Source organism: Gadus chalcogrammus, chromosome 13 (genome assembly GCF_026213295.1).
Source record: "Gadus chalcogrammus isolate NIFS_2021 chromosome 13, NIFS_Gcha_1.0, whole genome shotgun sequence".
Taxonomy (NCBI): Eukaryota; Metazoa; Chordata; class Actinopteri; order Gadiformes; family Gadidae; genus Gadus; species Gadus chalcogrammus.
In genome coordinates, this window is record NC_079424.1 from 11,912,363 (window position 1) to 11,933,245 (window position 20,883).

Sequence of the window (20,883 nt, forward strand, 5' to 3'; positions counted from 1 at the left end):
AGCTAACACCCTTAACTACCTGACCCTTCAACTGGTGCGATGCAGAACACAGATTTACTACCTGAGGGCCTCATGTCACAATGGACGTCCCAAAAGGTTACACTTTTGCGCCTAGTTTAAAGTAGGATTTCTATACAACATTACAGTCAGTATTTCAAATGGCTCATAATACAGTGTGTGTTATTGTATTATTGTTTTGCCTCTTAGAATTGTATGCTCAATATTTTACTACATTTCTATATTTTAACTAGTCCACTAGTTGTTCAAAAAAAAAGTTGTTGTTAAACGTATGGTAATGGAACGAGTCGTCAGGCACATCCCTAGTCGCTAACCAAAACGTATTGTTCTATCGATGATACATCACGAGCCGAAGCTCCAGGGAGCTATAAGGGAAAAAATATCCCAAGAAAGGTCGTTATTCAAAAATAAAAAGCCAACTGATTGACGAATCTTTATGTCTTCCCCATCTTACAGGGCCATTTTACAGTGGCACTGACACAGCAAGAGCCCATGATGGAAGATATTGATGTGTGTAAGGTATCTACATATAGCATTTACCAGCCGGATGCCAGAATGTAGCATGCAACAATTTTGTGTGAATGCCAGGCAACTGGAATGTAGACAAGAATGCCCTTCTACATTCCGGTTAAGCCTGAAAAGATTCAAACAACAACATATAAAACAACCATTTTACTGTTCAACAATACATCCGTGACCAAAGAAGAAAAATGATGAGTGGGACTGCAACATCTTTTGACAATAAACACAAGGCAATACAAAATCCCAAATCCAGCTTCCTGAAACGCAAATCCATTCTAGTCTTTGATTTGAACTGGACTAATTAAAGAAAAGAAAACACAGGCTCATAAAGCTGTGGTAGCAGGCGTCCTCCGCTAATGACAGCTTGCTGTGTTTTTTCCTTGCTCATCCTGTAGTGATTGGAGACCCCAAGTTCTAAGGGTTAGATAATATGATGGGAGATTCCTAGACATCCAAAAAAAGGTCATCTGTAGCACTAACAGACAATTTAGCAATCAAAGTAACAAAGACCTTTAGCCTTAAACGCATAATTGTCGATGATACATGGTTCCATTCCCAAACTTGCACAGGGGGCATAGCCTGGTTTCCTCTGGCTATTTAAATAGCCAGATTAACAAACTGTGCTATGACAACCTATAATTTACCAGCTCCCTGAGTGATGTCGCGCTTTGCGGGGACATTGTTTGGGACCCGTGCATTTTAATGGCAAACCCAGCGATGTCCCTTTGCAGCGCAGCATTGCCTGAGCAATCCTTCTCCCAATAACCTATTTTTGATTAGACACTTTAATCAGGGGACAAACGGCTGTGAACCCATTCTCATTATTCGCCTGTGAAGATACGAGCAGAGTATTGAATTGGCTTCAAAGTCAGCCCGAAGCCGCCCATCCCGGGCCCAACACTGTTGTGCCTCTCTGCATTGCAGTGCCCTGCACCTCAGTTGTTGGCGGATGTCATCGCCTGCGAAGGAAAGGGAATTATAGCTGCTGATAAGGCTTAATCAATACAAACTTTTAGCTTCCCTGATTCCCTTCACTAACATCTATACCCTGACTCATCCGTTCCTGCATTTTTGGTTTATAGTTTTGGCCAAACTATTCCCGAGCCATTTTTCAGCCTTTTCAAATGTGTTCATTTTTCTTTTGTTTTTCGTTACTCTTTGTATCTACGGTATTTGAATTTTACAGAACAGATTGAAATAACGTCACTTAATGTTTTTTTCTTGCAAAGCTACACCATGTATTGCTTTGTCACTGTAATCTAAAAAGACGATGAATATATCTGGTCATTGTGGCATCCCATTTTAATTAATCACAAGATTGATTACAATTTCTAAAGCATGACAGCCCTTCTTCCATGGAGTCAGGATTGGGGAATGTTATCCCAGTACATTAATCTCAACAGAGCTACCAAGCTTAAATTAGCAGAATAAAATATGAAGCAAACATTCACCTGCCACTTAATATAATTGATTAAATAAAAGGGGTTGTGAGCTACAGGACATATATGTGGTGACCACTCTGCTGAACAACTGGGACTTACTCGTGTGCAAACAACTCAGTTCTGCAGTAGAAAAGGCCTAAACCTTGTCTGTTGAAGTTTATTTTCAGCCCATCTGACAGCATTTTGATATAATAAAACTGAATGGTGGCAGGCAATGCATGCATATTATCTAAGCATTGAAAGAAAAACAGGAGACTTGAGAAGCATGGATTGTAGTTTAGATTCTAAATCTGCCCTAGGATAACTCTGTGATTGAGCACTGGCCAAGTCAAAGAACACGGCAGTCATAATGTTGGGACAACATTGGGACGAAATAAGGACCGCCATGTTCTTTGACTGGTTCCTCCGCTTAATTCTCTTTAAAAAGATAAACAGGAAAGTCTAAATAAAATGAGCCAGGAAAAGTCAAGTGTACACAATAGAAGGCCAACTCTGTGTAAAGCATACAGCATTATATTATTACATCTAAGATTGACAGATATAGAAGGGAGGATAACAATGGAATAGTAAGTAGGTCATTAAATCTTTTGCACATAGCAAATTGCATTAAAAAATGAAAGTTTATCCTGTAATTCATCCTGTTCCCTCGCAAAGGTTGAGAACTGTATAAATCAGCTGGAATTGATTCCCGCTCACGAGTCAGAGTTAAGTGGGTGCGAGACAGCACACACACACACACACACACAGACACACACACACACACACACACACACTGAGAGACTCCAGAACACACATGCAAACTCCAAGACATGCAGACCTCAACGACTGCTGACCCGAGCAGAGAGAGTGATCACAGATCATGCTCATTGGCCACTACACAAACCCTTCACATTCCACGAACCGACCGGGGAGTCTGCTCTGGTCCAGATGACTGGGGGGCTGACCCGACCCCCCCCACCCACCCACAGACAGGCCGCCCGGGCTCTGCTAATGAGGCCCTTTCATTACTCAATAAACTCAGGGCTGGAACTGTTGTGCCTCAAACATCTGATCTGGGGCCGTGACATTTTCTGCACATCACACGCTCCAAATTACATGGTGTGTGTGTGTGTGTGTGTGTGTGTGTGTGTGTGTGTGTGTGTGTGTGTGTGTGTGTGTGTGTGTGTGTGTGTGTGTGTGTGTGTGTGTGTGTGTGTGTGTGTGTGTGTGTGTGTGTGTGTGTTGCATTGGAATAGGCTAGAGTGAGAAAGGCAGAGAGGAGGCTGAGGATGCAGTCTCCAGAGTCTTCTAGGTTAAAGAGGAAACACCATCTATTGATTTGTTGTATTGTTTACACAGCACAGTCGATCCTCGCTTAAGGCGATACCAGTCACGTGCTGCTGGGGTTCTCTGTGTGATCCATTACACATGAAGACACCGATCCCACCATCCTCCCCCCCCCCCCCCGCAGATCCTACAGGAGTGGGGTGAACACGGACAGACTCCCAAAGTGTTTAATTGAGGATCTGTAAGGGAGCAGTCCTGTTGAATGAGCCCTGGAGGGGGATCTCCTGCCCAGGGCCACGAGGCTCCATCCATCTTGCTTTGTGGGGTGGGACACGTGCGCTCAACCCCCTGCATTACTTCTACTTGCATACACACAAAGAACGCAGTTTACTCACCGCCCCGGTTCTCCTGCATTTACATGTAATGGAGAGACCTGCCCTTACCGGCATTCCCATAAACCCATACAAAACTTGGCAAAAACCAAAGGACAGCCATAGTGTCACTCATACCTCTGCATTTCAACCCTCACGATGACAAAATTTTAAATAAGGGGGAGGGGGGGGGGGTTATTGTTCATCAGGATCCCTACATCATCATGTTCCATGTAAGGAATGGGGGGGGGGGGGGGGGGGAGGGACATTATACTAGTGTCTGTAGTTAGCACTGCACTCTGTGGACTAAACTGACTTCCACTGTGTGGAACTAAAACTAGAACATCAGGTCACAAAGAAAATGCAGTGGGCTCATAAATAACCCATGTCTGAACTAATGACTTGTCAATAATGACTTAAATAGGCATTTAAAACAACAAAAATGTTATGTTAAAATGTTTGTCAGCCTGCCCAGCGTAGGAAGATGTGCACGGGTTGTTTGAATACTGCGGGGGTCTCTTGGGCTGTGCAGGTTACGTAGGGTGATTGAGGTAGCGTGGAGCTTTTGTAAAATATTAAAAGTCTGTGGCCTCGAACGCAAGTGTTCCATCAAAATATACAGTCAGTATAACTTTGTATATTCGATATCTTATACATAGGCTTGAAAAATATAACGATAACAACATTAATATCAACAATAACTACTGGAGCGGCCTAAAATTGAACCAGAACTGAGCCTGTAGCAACTGAGGCCCACACACACACACACACACACACACACACACACACACACACACACACACACACACACACACACACACACACACACACACACACACACACACACACACACACACACACACACACACACACACACACACACACACACACACACACACACAAATTATAAGAATCGTCGAGTCACAAACTCATGGCACTCGAGGACATTTATTAAATCAGCCAGCTATTAAATCAGCCAACTATTCAATCAGCCAATGCAAAGAATGCTAACTCACTCAACTCACACTTCTCCTTACAGGGCAAACACACCAGGAAGCTCACCTTTGTGGGCTTCAGCTCTGTTAAAGCTCTCCTTTGGGGGTTGTGGATCTTAAAGCACTGATGACAGTGATGGAGCAGCAATGCAGTACCGACCCCAATCCCTCCCCATACCACACCTTGTTCACCGAGCAGACCAATGGGGGCCGGGCGCTTACAGAACACCTACAGCAGCTCGGAATGTAGTTATGCACACGATGCCAAACTGCCGACAACGTGCAGAGTCTCAGGCAACAGCGTGTGACAGAGAGTTGGCACTGGTAGCATACGTGAACTTCTTGACCCCTCCTTTAAAGCAACATCATGCACAAACACAACTAAAAGGTACACACAGCAACGACACATCGGATGCATCCACCAGGGACGGTCAACTTGGGCGAAATCAGCCCAAAAAAATAAAAAGCTTACAAAACTAAACTAGACGAAAAGCAGAAGTCGGCACAAGGTACGTTCCTTTGTGAGATCATGTCAAGTGGCTGAGAACAACATGTTGCTTTTCTGTTGGAGACAAACTCTGCTGTTGAGAGAAATGCACTCACTGGCCTGGGACCCGGCCAGGCATCTGTTGCTTATACAGGGTCCCCCTCCCCCAGAATCAAGGGGAGCAGAGGAGACCACGGACCTAGCGAGCCTCTCTCAGGGAGTCTCCGCAGTGGAGGAAACCAAGATCAAAGCGCTGGAGGCATACACATACACGCACGCACATGCACACACACACACACACACGTGCGTGATAGCAGACAGAAACCATAGCTGGGCTAAGTATGTTAAGGCAGAAACTGGTTGAATAAGTGAAGGATGACATCAGACCACACACAAAGACACACATACACACACAGACACACAAAAACATAAATTCCACCCTTGCTGGTCCTACAACATGTTCCAAAGCCGCCACTTTGGACGGTTTTTATTTTCACACACGCACACAGGCAGAAATCCAAGCTCCTAGCTTCTCTTCGCAATAAGCAGCCACTGTGCTCCGTATCACCTCAGATCCTACGGCAGTGCCGACCACACTGACCTCTTCACTGAGCATCAAACACAAACTGCTATGTTTTATACCCTTCGTTCCTTGCAATGACTTGTTCTGACAAGCACTGGTTATGCATTTACACCTGACACATAGACACAACGATTTATGTCCACATAGTTTCCAAACTTACATTCGTTAAGTTGGCCTCTTTAAAACTGCTACAGAGAAACATCAGAAACATCACATAGGCCTATACACAAAAAGCCAGGAGGGGACACGGATTGAAGAAAATGCACAGCCAGCATTAGAACAGGGTGTCTAGGGCTTTCCTTCCTTAACCGATACCTGAGCTGGGTTTTACCAGGACATCGTTAGATGGGTTGATTTAACATTTCGGATGACGCTTTGTCGCAACAAATCATCGGTACATGTTAAAAGATTCCAATCATTCATCAACACTAAAGTACATGTAGGACAGACACCGTCACGCTTAAGCGACATGGAAATTGTCCTCTCAGTGTCGTAGTCGGGCCATTACGTCTGCTCAAGCAGACGCCGTACGGTATTTCACACCAAAGAGGGCTGTCTTCCAGCGGCAGGCCGTTAAGCGAGCAATGTTTAATCCATGCAGGGTCTTGCCAAGCGAGGGGGCTGTCATTGTAACAGCAGCCTTTAAGGAGGTCCCAGCCCCGGGGGAGGAATGCCAGACATATGGGTTGGATAGGATTAAGATGCGGGGTTTTGGGGGGGGGGGGGGGCTTTGTATTAACATCATGGCCTGTTAGGGTAGGGTGGGTTGTGGAGGAGGTACAGCACTGCGTTGAACTCCAACGCAGTGCAGGGGATGTATGGTGTGAGTGTAAAGTGTAGCATCACAGAAGCATGCAGGGCCAACGAGGAGTATTGGCCAAGCTCTTCACATCCATCACGCGGAGGAAGACTCTGGTCTTCTGTGCCCGTCTTGCGCATCTCAATATTTAATGCATTTCAGATGCCTCGCGGGCCTCGCCGACTGGAAGCATGGAATCAGTTGTCGATTTCTCCAATTCTCGACCACGCTAGGATGATGGTGTTGTCAGAGCAAGGAGATGAAAGTGAATCAAATGCCTGGGTAATTTAAAGAATGGGATCAGTTTGAACAAAAAAAGCCATAACCCCTTGTCATCACACATAAACTTGAGAGGAGGGAGAAAAGCACTTTTTTTCCCCTTGTCCCGTGTCTGCTTAAAACGAGCATGCTACATGGGAAAGGTCTCTAAGGGACATCACAGAACCACCATGTTTCAACAGCAACATGGAACTTTTCCATCAGTGCTGCATCTATTGTTAATGTCAGCAGAATTGTTCTAGGACTCCATATTTAGTCGCTGTGTTTCTATGCATATAGAAAAGCACTACAATCATCAGTGAGAGCTGGTCTCCAAAAAGAAGAATCAATTATAAATTATGATGAAGTAATGATTGCTCAATCTTCTTTGATATTTACATATTCCTGGTTGGGGCGGAGGTCACAGAACTTGTGTGTGTGACTTCCATGAGGATATAGCAAAACAAATCAAATGAAGCGGGGGCAAAAAGCCCAAATTCCATCAAGTGATCAGATTAGGTCAGCAGATGTTTTGAATAACGGAAACACATTTGGGGAGCGCAGTTCAAAAAGTCAGTTAGGTAAAGGAGTGTTGCCAGTGAAAGGTTACCCATCATGGTGGAACACAGTAACCAACCCAGATATATTTCCAAGCAAAAAAGTTGATCTGAAGAAGGAGATCGGTTCGAGAACCCACGCTAGCAGGGGGACAGAGGGTAAAATACCCATTCTGAACACAGGGAATTGTGGCAACAGATACAAACACAATCACCTAATGAGGGTTGATGAGCCTGTTAGCAGGCAGGCTGCCTCCATTCTCAAGGAGTGTTCCACCCACACAAATCAACTGCAACCTGCCCTGATCCAACTGGACTATTCTCTTCCTCATATCACCACTACCATCTTCCCACCAGTCAGCCCCTGCAGCTACCACCACCACCACCACCACCACCACCACCACCACCAGCTCTTTCCCCATCTAAGCCGTACCTTCCCGTGTGACAGCACAACGTGGGAGAGGCAATGAGAGGACAAATGTAAACACTCCAAACACTCTCAAGGCTATTTATTGTGGGAATCTCTTCACACACATGCACTTGGTGCGGAGAAGCATGCATACACACACAAAATGTTCCATTTTTGAAAGACTTATATTGTTGTGTTCCTGTAGCTTTTATATTGCCTGCATTTCTTTTCTTATTTGACCTTTTAAAGGTTCTTTCCTCGTGTTTAAATGTTGTTTGCCCTGCTATTGCTGTAGTTCTCCACTCTTCGAAGCACTTTAACACATTGTTTAAAAAGGTGCTATATTAATAAAGACACATACTATATACTAATACTTAAACACACACAGGCAAACAAATGCATGCAACACGCACAAGCATATCTGGTTTTCCTAAACAATGATGGGAGAGATAGAGAAATTTGTTCAAGATGGGAAGCATTTCTATAAGATTGATAGTGGTGGCTGGACTGTTACTCGAGCCTTTCGTAATTGACATGGACCAGACATGACCACTTCAGGGTGGGGAGGGGCTTGAGAGAAGAGCATGATGAGTAAATGTGGAGTTAAGAGGGGTAGGTGAAGATGATGGGTTAAAGGACGTGGAGAGTGAAACGTAGAGCGGATTTCTGTTCGAAACTCTGGAATGGATATCTTGGGGATGTGGAATGGGCCCATGAACCTCAAAATCTCCAGTACCATGAAGACATTAGGCAATGAAGACATGAAGCATGAAGCCATGAAGTAATGAAGACATGAGGCCATAAAGCCATGAAGACATGAAGCCATGAAGCCATAAAAGCATTACGCCATGAAGACATGAGGCCCTGAAGACATGAGGCCCTGAAGACATGAGGCCATGAGGACATTAGGCCATGAAGACATGAGGCCCTGAAGACATGAGGCCATGAGGACATTAGGCCATGAAGACATGAGGCCATGGATTCGTGAGGCCATGAAGCTATGAAAATCAGATGGATTTTGGGGGGGAGGGAGAGGGGAGACATTCAGATTGCTCAATCATCCAGTATGAGGTGAGCAAAATCTCCAGAGAGAGAGAGGGAGAGAGGGAACAATGTGGGCGTGACCCAGTGCTAATGAGTTAATTAGGTAATCTCAGCCTTTTGTAGCCTCAGGACTATCCTCATCCTCCCTGCTCTTGGGTTCAACACCCCAACTCTCCACACTGCCTTAGAAGGGGGCGCACTAGAGAAAGAGCCTCCCATGACTCCTTGTCCTCGCAGCTATTCTCATTTCCCCCACAGAAACCCAGAAGGATGATGACAGAGGAGATAACAGAGATGGAGGAGGGATTGCTGGTGGCGACATTGATGGTAAGATAAAGAAGAGGAGGAAGAGGAGGAAGAGGGGGATGTAAAAAGCAGCCAATAGGAGAGATCCTGCTCTGGGGGACATCAATCCGTTGATTTATTGTGTTTTTAAAAAAGGAAATCACCATAAAGGACTTGAAGACGAAATTGCGAATGGAAGACACAAGGGACAACAAGAACCGTCTGGACCCAAAGGCCAAAAATAGGCTACCTCACAAGACGCTTGGGAAGATGAACCATTATTCAAACACACAAGCCTAACAAAGCATTCTCGTCAATAAAACATCTGCAGTGAAGCACTTAATGCATCTCCACCACAGCACTTATTCAGACCCACACTCTCTCTAGGTTTAAGAGCCTCTACTATTAATAGAGTGAGTGGCTGTACCAAGATGACCCCCCAGTCCTACCACGCCAGGCTGACAGACTCCCATCAGTAAATGAACCCAATGAGCTGGTATGAAAAATACTCGCGTGTTTACTAGTATGCATGGCTGCAATATAAGCCCTGAAGAGGGAGGAGGTTATGCTAGGATCACCACCCCTAAAAATGCATTACCCTCCCATTCTTAATGGGCACACGTTGCTGTTCCGACTTGTCTGACTTTCACTGGACTGGTTTGGTCACACGGCACTTCAGGAACACATTTTTACTCTTAGCTGAATGCGGAGAGTAAAGAGGACACCGACATCGGGGCCTTAACATGGGGACATGGGACAAAAAGGGTTGAGGGGGGGGGGGGCCTGCCCAGAGTGAGCCCTGGAACATATTGGAAGCTGACTCACTCACCAGAGACACAATGACTAGCAGAGAGTTAAAATCAAATGATGGAGCCGACATTTAGAGCAGAAAAAACGTCTGCAAAGCTATGACATAATTACTATGACGTTATTCAGTCCACCGAAACTGTTACTTGAATGTGCATAACCCATCCCTGTCAATCATTAACATAGCATTTACCAATGCAGCTGGGTTGCAGTTCAAAGCCCATCACCGCTTGGATGATTTTTCCTTAATATTCCCACATGCTTGATGAAAGTTAGATCAGCTCCAGACACTTCTCCATGCCAACTCCACTCCCTACTCCGTGAGGGGGTTGGGAAGAGGGTCAGGAGTAGGCCAGCGCCTTTTTGAAGCCAAAGACCATCCAGCCCTTATCATGTAGGTCAAGGCTGTTTGTGTGTTTCCTGTTTGTGTGGATGTGTGAGACCGCTTAAGGTAACCATACACCGGTGGGATAAGTGTGGATGCCGGTGATAACATCACTGTCAATCTCATATCTCGCATTGCTTTGGAATATATAGAAGAATACAAATCATTTGTTCCTCATTATGGAATGGAGGAATGGCGCACGATTCTTTATCATGACAAAATGCTTTAGGCTGATCAACTGCCACTTCCATATTGCTGGCGTGTCAAACCATTGTTTGAAAACAATGAAGCAAGTGTCGGGTTTCGAGATAATTCTGCAGTGATATGTGAGCAGTGTTGTCTGTCCAAACAAAGAGGAGGCTAGCAGATCTCTCTGTGGCATTGGAAGACTGAAGCTATCCCGCTAACACTAATAGTGTTTATCTTGGGGCTGTGGAACCCTCAGGATTCCGACCCAACTGCTATGGCAACCAAAGGGCCACCTGATTTCAATCTCCTCAGACAATATTTACACACACTAAAAAGAGAGAGAGAGGGAAAGAGAGAGGGAGAGAACAACAGATCTTTGTCCACTGTTGACCTTGTATAAAAGTACAACCAACTGTGACTGTATGGGTTATCAAAAGTTAATAATTGCTTCGCATGGCAGAATTCTGGCCCTTTCAAATGAATCGACTACTTTTTCAAGGTTAAACCGAGAATTTTAGGATCTACATTTTTATTCTAGACTAGAGAGAAGAGTGTGAAAAAAATGGCATTTCCTTGTTGTCATAGGGATGAACAGTATTTGCCTCACAAGCTGGTGAGGCATTCAGGTGGAGAGCTCCGCCCAGTTCACCTGTTCAAAGCTATAAAAAGGAACTATGCTGCGGCGGTTTCACCCCAACCAGTCTGACAACTCTGCCATAAGAACCTGGTGTCTGCAAAACACACAAACAAATATTCCGAACATGCATAAGCTTGGGACACCATTTTGATGACACACACACACACACACACACACACACACACACACACACACACACACACACACACACACACACACACACACACACACACACACACACACACACACACACACACACACACACACACACACACACACACACACCCCTATCTCAGGTATTCCCACAGTGCACCCGAGCAGTGTGTTATATAACAGTTGATAGGCTAAATTGATCCATTTCAATTCATAAGTGTAGTATCAGGGAATATAACTGAACTGCTGTGTGCCTAGTAGTTGCCTACCGTCCCTCTTCATAAACAGTACACTACTGGTGCGAGACAGTCGCTGTACGCCAGGGAGTAGAACAGATGAGCGCAGAACGGATGGAGTCCTTCTGTGTTCCGGTTAACCTCAGCCAACAGAGCAGCCTTGTTTGCACCACCACCTCCACCAGAGACTACTGACTGCAGGGAGTGACGGGGGACTAGGGGAACGGCCCCGACTGGCTGGGTAGGATTCCACCTCCACCGGGGGTGATGGTAGGACTGGCTGGGCAAGGGTAGAAAACAAGGAGGTGTGGAGAACGACGCACTGGCCCTGTGGTTGGAGTCTAGCCTGGAGCACTTGTTCCCGACATTTGTCTTTTTATCTATGGTTCCCGACCTTTGTCCTCGTATGCAAACGGTAAGAATTGGATACACATAAATGCAGTGGCTGAGGAAAGATTGCTAGTGCCCCCTTACTACAAGAAGGCCATGACCAGTGGGGAACAGAGGAAGGAAAATGTCACCAACGCCACTCATGCTCCAGTGTGGTAATTAAGCAAACACAAATGAACACAAACTTCAATAGAAAGCATTCAAATGGAATACAAGATAAAATGCACAAAGCAACATTATTTTTAAATCTAAAAAGCCATTATACATCATACTATACTGCGTTGATTTTCAATTATCTCTATATTTTTCTCCTTATTGTAAATTTGCTATATGAAGAATAAAATTGACCTGCCTCACAACAAATACTTTCATTTCCCATATGGGCACGTATCAATGCTGCCAACACTTTCAATACAGTTTGCTCATCTTCGGATAGAATAAATATTACAGCCAGATGCCAGAGGCCAGAGGCTATTTGATCACAGCGTGAGAGGGAGATCAAATATGGAATATATCGGATGTATACAGAGCTCATACAACGTAAACACAAAAACCCATACCAACAACAAGCAGGTGTAGGTGAACAGCTTCGCCTGCAGCAGTCTGTCAATCAATGTGACCCCCCCCTGACTCCCTATCACTACTGCTGCCTGGGGTCACTGAAAACAATGCATCAAGTAAAAACACTAATGTGGACTTTAATAAATAAAAAAATACTCAAACTATTTACTACAAACAATATGACTAGAAGAATAATACTACCACACATTCCATGCAGATTCTTGTAAATGTCAACCGGGAAAAGAGGTTAGAGGGAGACAATGGAGGGAAGGATGAAGTGACACGCTGGAGATGGATGCAGACGGGGAGGGAGAGGAGAGCCCTGATGAAGGATTGTGAACCAGTGCAGAGGAACAACAAAAGGGGAAGGAGCGAGAGAGGGAAAAGGACTTTGAGCTGGTTATTCAATTTGACCAGCTGCTAATCTTTGATAAGATTGCTAATGTGAATGCGAATGTGTGTGTGTGTGTGTGTGTGGTGCAAATCAGAGCCAAGGCAATATTGTTTATCGTTAATGAACAGATGTCCACACTACCTTCTAATGATTTTTTATTTTGGGCCCCATGGGGCCCTATATCTCCACTGGCCTTCTTCCTCCTAGCAGCCCTATCTTAGGTGGTATGGAGGGAGTCTATATCAGCAGGGCTGCCTTGTTTTTTCCCATACACAATATCAGCCTTTGAAATAATACATTGGAGAATGCAAGCGGATACTAACCGGCACAAAGACGTTGCAATCTGTACTGACTCAGCAAAAAAAACAAATGCCCACTCCTCTGATTCTACACCTCTCAAGAAAACTTACATTAAAATACATATAGATAATATATCTCTACATCTGTCTAGGTCTTTGTCTGTCCATGTCTTTAACTCGTCTTAGTAGGGTTGGAGCCAGGAGCCCGACAAACCCTACAGGGAAATCAGACTTCTTGTCTAATTTAAGAGCTCTGGAACTCAGCAGCAGGAAACAGACAAAGTCGGACGTGTGTGATGGTAAGTCTTTAAGATAATAGATGACTCGGGAATGTGTGCGCGCGCGTGCGTGCGTGCGTTAGATTCCACAATAGGTGGTGGAGGTGACTTCTGTTTGACAATAAGCACCACCCGTCTCCTCCGTGGCGATGGTGTGTTCATTGGATAGGCTGCGTGAGCCGCGTTAGTGAACGTCAGGGCATGCATTCATCATGGCGAAGCAATTTCAGAGCAACTTAAAAAAATAATACAAAAGCTACTTTTCCATCAACAAATCAAAGAGGCCCACCTCCAGCTTATCTTGCCACACAGTTCACAGAGAAAACAAACGACTGTGGTTCTTCAGTCACGTCCCTCTATGTTTTGATCGAAGGCACTGAGCCTTTCATTAACAAAAAGAAGGGAACTGAAGGAGAAGAAGACGGGATGTGATATGACGGGCAAGCCAGTGGACATCTGCTCCGTTACCACAGTGTTTCTCTGTCGCAAACCTGCCAGTGACGCAGTCCAGACACCTGAGAGAGACAAACACAGAGCCCTTCTGAATCCCAGCTATATAAACACAGCATTCCCAAGCCGGAGCGGCTGCAGAAGAAGAACAGGGTACAACGTCTGTATCTTGGTCGAGTTGGAGATGTGCTTGCATTTCGTCTGATAATACCCAAACCAGAAGAGTATGAGTAGGTCTCAGTATCCATTTAGCCGTTGTATTGTGGAGAATGAATATTCAGCAAGCGGGTTATTAGTGCATTTGTGTGTGAGAGGTGGAGCACGAAAGTTTGAGTCAGATGGAAATATAGGAGAGAGACGGAGAGAGAGCAAGAGAGCGAGGGAACGATCCTTGGCCCTTCTATGATCTCTTAGGAGCAGTGTTTAATCAAGTGGTAAATAGTTTCACCCCAACTCTGGCCTACAGGACCTCATGCTCCTTGGACCCAACAGGCGGCAAGATGCAAATACTCCCCCGAACGGGTGGAGTAAAGAAGAAACAGCTACGTGAGGGATGGTAACATTATCAGAACATCACAGTAGTGCTAATTTATACCAACTGCAAAGGAGAAGAAAGATGGAGAGTGAGTCAACAACAGCATGTCAAATCCACTGTGAACGGATCCAGACAGGGTGCAGAGCGAAGATGGGTACATGAATAAAAGACGGCACCACAACAAAAAGGAGGTAAATCGATATGAATGAATGCTGAAACGATGGTGCAAGAGGGGTATGGTTCTGTTGGAGCGGGGATATGGGGAGGGGGAAAATATCTGGAAGTATACCTGAATGCTTGTTTCTTGATTGTTGGAAAAGAAAGTAAAAAGACCTTGACGGTACAAAATAAATTAAAAAGTTAATGGCTTTAAATTTAAATCTCTGTATATCTTAACATTTTCCGAACCATGTGAATAGGACACGTCCAGAAGTTAACCAGATTACATCCTGTTTGAAACGAAGGGTAGAATTTGACGGGAGCTAAGGGTGAACAGTTTAAGCATCACCAGTAGCATTCGTTCGGTTCGTTTGAATCAAAGGTTTAGGCTCTTTGTGCTCCAAAAATAAAAAAACTAAAGTGTTGAGAATGATAACAATGCAGCATAGCAATGTATGTGGGGGGGGGGGGGGGTCACACTGGTCACACGGATCCAGAAGAATAGGCGCCAACATTATCCAACTGCCTAAACAATGAGGACGTGAGAAGATGGCCGCCAACAAGACTGATGCATCACCAGATTACTTTTCCTGTCTCGGCTAATTAGTCACCACCGGTCCAATTAAGATCACTCAGCTGACTTTTCATTTTCACCCCCACTATCTGTTAATTGAGGCCTGCAGCTCATTACTGAACTGGAGCAAAGGAGACGAGTGAACAGATTGATTTAAAAAAACAAAGAGAGGAAAAGAGAGAAAGAGGGGAGGGAGTCGAAGCCTATTGTTCCTTTTAATATCAGAACTGACCTTCGTATGCTCAGCTGTTCCACTGTTCAACCTCTGTGGGCGCACACGAACACGAACACACACACACACACACACACACACACACACACACACACACACACACACACACACACACACACACACACACACACACACACACACACACACACACACACACACACACACACACACACACACACACACACACACACTTCTACATTCTACCCATAGTGGGAAACGTGCTTGAACACAACCCCAACAACCCATTAGTAAAACATAAAAAAAATAAAACATTTAAGTGTTGTCTGTTCCAGCCAGTCCTGGGATCTCCACCTCCATTATAGTGTTGATTACTGCGTTGATGAAGCAGTTCGCCCACATGCCCTGCTCTCAGTCCAACATTTGATAGAGCCAAAAGCAAAGAAGATCAAAGGCCCCAAATGTACAGCCATTGGCATAATAGGAAAACTAATATCACTGTGTTTGATAAACCTGCATATCAATCAAATGTGGGTGTATAAAGGGTATTACAGTGACACAGATCATGTTACAGATACAGAGAGCACACAATGGGAATTGGGGAGGTATATGACGTACATCTGGGCGATGTTGTTTTAGGTGGGTTTCTAATACTGCATGATGGAAGTACAACACACCTACAAAGCTGATGATGCCATGCCAGGTATCATCATGCGATGACTGAAGCCGTTCGCTGGTACGGCCGTTTCCAGAAGCAGTTTTGAGCAACACATGCTTTCTCAATCCGAGGCGCTCCACCGCTGATCTTGACAACATCCACCTAGATTTCCAGATGGCCACCATGGAGGTAATGACAAGTAGAGCCATTGTGAAAAAGGCATTGTGCAAAATAATGATGCCACACGCATACAGGAAGTCTGGCTCGTAAAAATATGAGGTTATTCAAAAAAAAAAAAAAAAAAGGTTATTAGCCGCAAATAGAATGTAAAGTATACTACCGGCATTTGTGCTAACAACATACCAGATATGCAACACAGTCAGGAAAACTATTCCTGTACAAAAAAAATATGTTTTTACTTCATCTGAAGGGATGCTCATTAACTAGATATAAGCACTTACACAATATGACACTATCTGTATTAATTATATTGAAGTCCAGTCCTTTCCTATCTTTGCACACCACCCCAACTCCCCCGGTGGCCACCACAACCACCAGCCACACAATACACTCTACAACTCTTTGTGGGGCTGTCATCCATAACCGCCCGCCAAGTCACCAACAGGTCACTCATCGAGCCCTTTGAATGGCAGAGCGAGCAAGTGTCACAAGGGTGTGTGTGTGTGTGTGTGTGTGTGTGTGTGTGTGTGTGTGTGTGTGTGTGTGTGTGTGTGTGTGTGTGTGTGTGTGTGTGTGTGTGTGTGTGTGTGTGTGTGTGTGTGTAGCTGATGAATTCTGTGCATGTACCGGCAGACAATAGACTCATCCTCTAAATCCTCTTAAATCAGGACAATACGGCCCGCAAAACCCCAAACATATCTTCACATTCTTCGTAGGCGATGGACTCAACTTAATGGGATTTGTGTTATCAGACTAGAGAGCCAGACCGTGACTAAAAAGCACAAGAGGATGATGACGAGTTCCTCAGAGCCAGGGTGATAATTAGCCTGGTTCAGGTCCCCAGAGAACCACGACCACTTTGTTTTCAGTTTGTTTTGATTTGTGCGATGCAATGACATCAGGGGAAATCAGTTGATGAACAACCGTGATTGGCTTTAACGTTGACCAATCAGTGGAGGGGAAGCAATGGGGTTAGGTAGAAATCCTACTCAACAGGAACCAAAACACACGGCATCCAGTTTCCTTTACAGTTCAGCCTTGTGTAGCACAACCCAGAGGATACAGTCTTCACTGGTTGAGGAGCGCCGACAAATCGTTTTAATGTCCACAAATGATCCTCAAAATAATGCTGTGAGCTCTTAAGCCGTATCCGGTAGTTAGGAAGCAGAAGTCTTCATTTGAGATCCAGAACTCCATAATAGACAGGGTCGAAGCAGACCTTTTGTTAAAAAAAAAAAAGCGCTGCCCTGCAACTAGGCCTGTTCTTACCGTTTCCTTATATATCCTTAGTCTCTCCCACTGCCATCGCCCTACTTCCAGGGTGCCCGCCAAAGGCATAAGTGTGTCTCGGCGTGACTTCATCGGGGGCCCGGCTCCACTTCATATCGTTCACAGACCCAAACACACACCAATACTTCAAACATACACCAATAGATAGATAGATAAGTCCTTTATTCATCCCTTTTTAGGGGGAAATTCTTTCTCTGCTTTTGACCCATCCGGGTAGCCGGTGAACACATACACACACAGAGGTCCACACACGTGGGGTACACAAATACAGGTGCACACATGCAGTTACACACATGGGGGCACACCGGCACTACCGGAGCAGTGGGCTGCCGCGGTGCAGCGCCTTGGGAGCAGGTGGGGGTTTCAGGTGCCTTGCTCAAGGGCACCTCATCCGTGGAGGTTCGGGATTCGAACTGGCCACCTTCCGGTTACCAGTCCAACTCCTTCACCAGTATGCCACGGATGCCCAATACTACACACACACACCAATACTTCTCACAAACACACACACACACCAGCTTCAGTCTGTGCCCAGAAGGACGAGGCAGTGTGAGACAGGCCCGGTATGGTTGTAGGTTATGCCATCTTCTGCGAAACGCAAAGCTCACTCCTTCTTTAAAAAATAAGGAGGTGATGTATCAAATTCCATCCGAATATTTAACTGTTGAGTTGTTTGTAATTATAAAATCTAGTCTATAAAGTCAGAGACTGCAGTTTGTTCTATTAATGAGGTAGTAAAGCGATATGAAGGAAGGACAACAGGACTTTAACAATGAAAGGAAATGGAACAAGGATGTCCCTACTTCTCCACTTCTTGAGTATAGGCCATAAATAAGTCAGCTTTGTTCTTGTTATTGTAGCTGACTGAAGATTAACAGATAGACTAGACAAGCATTCCTCACAAGAACCAAAATTGACGAGTCCCACTTTAAAAGTGTCCAATGCACCCAAGATAGTTTCTAGGCCCAAACCAGATGGTTAATTGGGATACACCAGATTGTTGCTGGGGACGCTCCAGATCGTTTCTGGGCTCACACCAGATTGTTTCTGGGGGAAATTCAGATACTTTCATGCGACAAATTAGTTATTTTCTGGGGGCATACCAGTCAGTTTCTGGGGGAAACGCTGATATTTTCTGGGGACACACCAAATTGTCTCACCGGACACGCTAGATAGTTCCTGGGGAAACCAAGTATGTTTTGTTTCGTTCTCCTCAGGCCCTGGGGGATCCCCAAATGGGGAGCACGAAATAAACTCATAATGCATCAATAAATCACTCCAAGTCACTTCAGGGCGTTGCCTTGAAAACTATGGAAATAGAAAGTAAATAAACGTACATTTCATCCATCCTGTTTACACACACACACACACAGAAAAACACACACTTTCCACACGTAAAATGAAGAGCAGAGTTCCCCTGGAGCCGTGCAGAGGAGAGGAAGCAGAGCTGCTGTGAGCTCCGACACAACGCAAAGGTGGAGGAGGAAAGAGGCTTGTCTGACTTCCTGCAGAGAGGGAGGGAAATAAACACTTCCAAATGCATGCATGCCAGGAACCACAACCCCATACACGCAAAAAGACACAGATAAACAAAAATCCAACACACACACACACACACACAGGCAGAATCAAACTATACACATCACAAAGATGCAGACACGCAGAAAAACGTGTAAACCCAGCGGCCCAGAGTAAACACAGTGCGGTTCATTTAAAGGGGTAGGACCGGTCAGCTACTATTGCTACCGTATGCAAATAAAACAACTCCGGAAAAGTAGAGCCAGTATACCCAGTCACGTCATTGTTAATCACCATGATTCACTGCTGCAACAAATTGAAAAAAGACTGAATCCCCACTAGGCTGATAACTCTTCTGATGAGGGCAGACAGACGGAGGACTAGAAGGGGCAAGAAGCAGCCCAACATCACGTCATTCTGGAGAAGTTGAATGTTTGTGTAGTCAGCGAGTGATTAAGTTAGTCAGTAAACCTTTTGGGCATAAGGATACTTCTGAAGACTGACGCCAACGGTCCATTCAGACTCGAGTTACTCAGTTGAATATTTTCATCAATCCATTTTGTTTGTAAATAAAAGTGTGTTGAGGTCAATACCAGACTGCTGGCCCTATGCGCAGTTGTGGGAACCAGAACATGGACTGATTTGTCTATGCCAGTCCCACTGAAACCATATGCAAACATTACTATCAGTGGGAGAGTATCGGTGAGAGACTCTTATCTGTGTAATACAACAAATCTCTGTGTCTGTGTGATACAACAAATTCCTCTGTCTGTCTGTCTGTCTGTCTGTGAGGAAAAAAGATGGCGAGAATCTGTGAATTCTGGACAAAATTCATCTTAACTATTGATACCGATATGAATATTTTCCCCTCCTTTCTCTTCCTGTTGCTCCCTAGCATTTAAGTGGTTGAGGAGAGAGATGGAGTCTGCTACCTTCACTGGGGGAGTATCAAAAACCTCTGACTGGACACTTTTCAACGCTCTGTCTCAAGCTGGCGGTCTACAGAATCGCAGTGAGCTAACCATTCATTGTGCCAATAAATCGCCTTAGCCGGCTTCATTAGGTCTGAAGAAAAGACGATGCCACGGTAGAAATTTGGCCACTATGATTGTACAGATGGCTCGAATTTGCAGAGCATTTTTTCCCAATTAGGGTTGGGGGGGGGGGGGGGGGGGGCTAGAGCGGGGAACTCCCAGTCAGCATTAATTACTCAAACAATTGAAATGGGATCTAATCATGGAGTGGCTCATCACACCTTGATAATGTCACCCAGGAAAATATGTCCTAAGGAAAAGCCTGGAAAGGCGCCAAGTCGATCCTGGTAAAACCATAGTAGGCCCTCCAGGCTACGGATTATCCCAGACTGAATTAGTTTAACTCAGTGTCTAGACTCATTGTAAAGTGGAGAAGAAGGAAGAGCACCATTGAAGGAAATCAAGAAAGGTAACTGATAAGGCCTACTTCCCATAGTTTCTGCATCATGATTTATCCATAAATATTTTATAGGATGATCAAAATACATTCAGAGCTGTGATAGTGCTTAGAAAATGTCCCGGATCTTGTCTCAGCCAGCTGAGCTTCACATGCTTAGAGATGTGTGAAACTGACCTAGAAGAGAAACTGTTCTTCTATCTGCCAGTACCACCGTGGATCCTGAAGTAAAGCATGGCTGAGGACCCAGCTGCGTCCCATCGGCCCCGGCAGCCTGCCTGTCACGCTTGGTGTCTGTCAGGCACTTCAGTGTCAAACCGCAAGACCGTGCCGAGCAAAGCTGACCATGAACTGCACAGTCCGACCACAGTGACGAGAACCTGTTATCCATTCGTTTTCCACTGGGATAAAACCCAACGATGACGACCGCAACAACAACAACATATCGGGGACTTACGGAAACGGATACAACTCATTACCTGGCTACCCAGTATCATCACTTGACTGCTAGTCTGAGTCTGGGCACTGTAAAG

At 45.0% G+C, this 20,883-nt stretch overlaps 1 protein-coding gene across 2 annotated transcripts in view; it reads right to left on the bottom strand.

The window, feature by feature from the left end:
- LOC130402642 (membrane-associated guanylate kinase, WW and PDZ domain-containing protein 1-like) overlaps positions 1–20,883 on the bottom strand; it is a 101,421-nt gene that overhangs the window by 79,458 nt on the left and 1,080 nt on the right. The window lies entirely within an intron of this gene.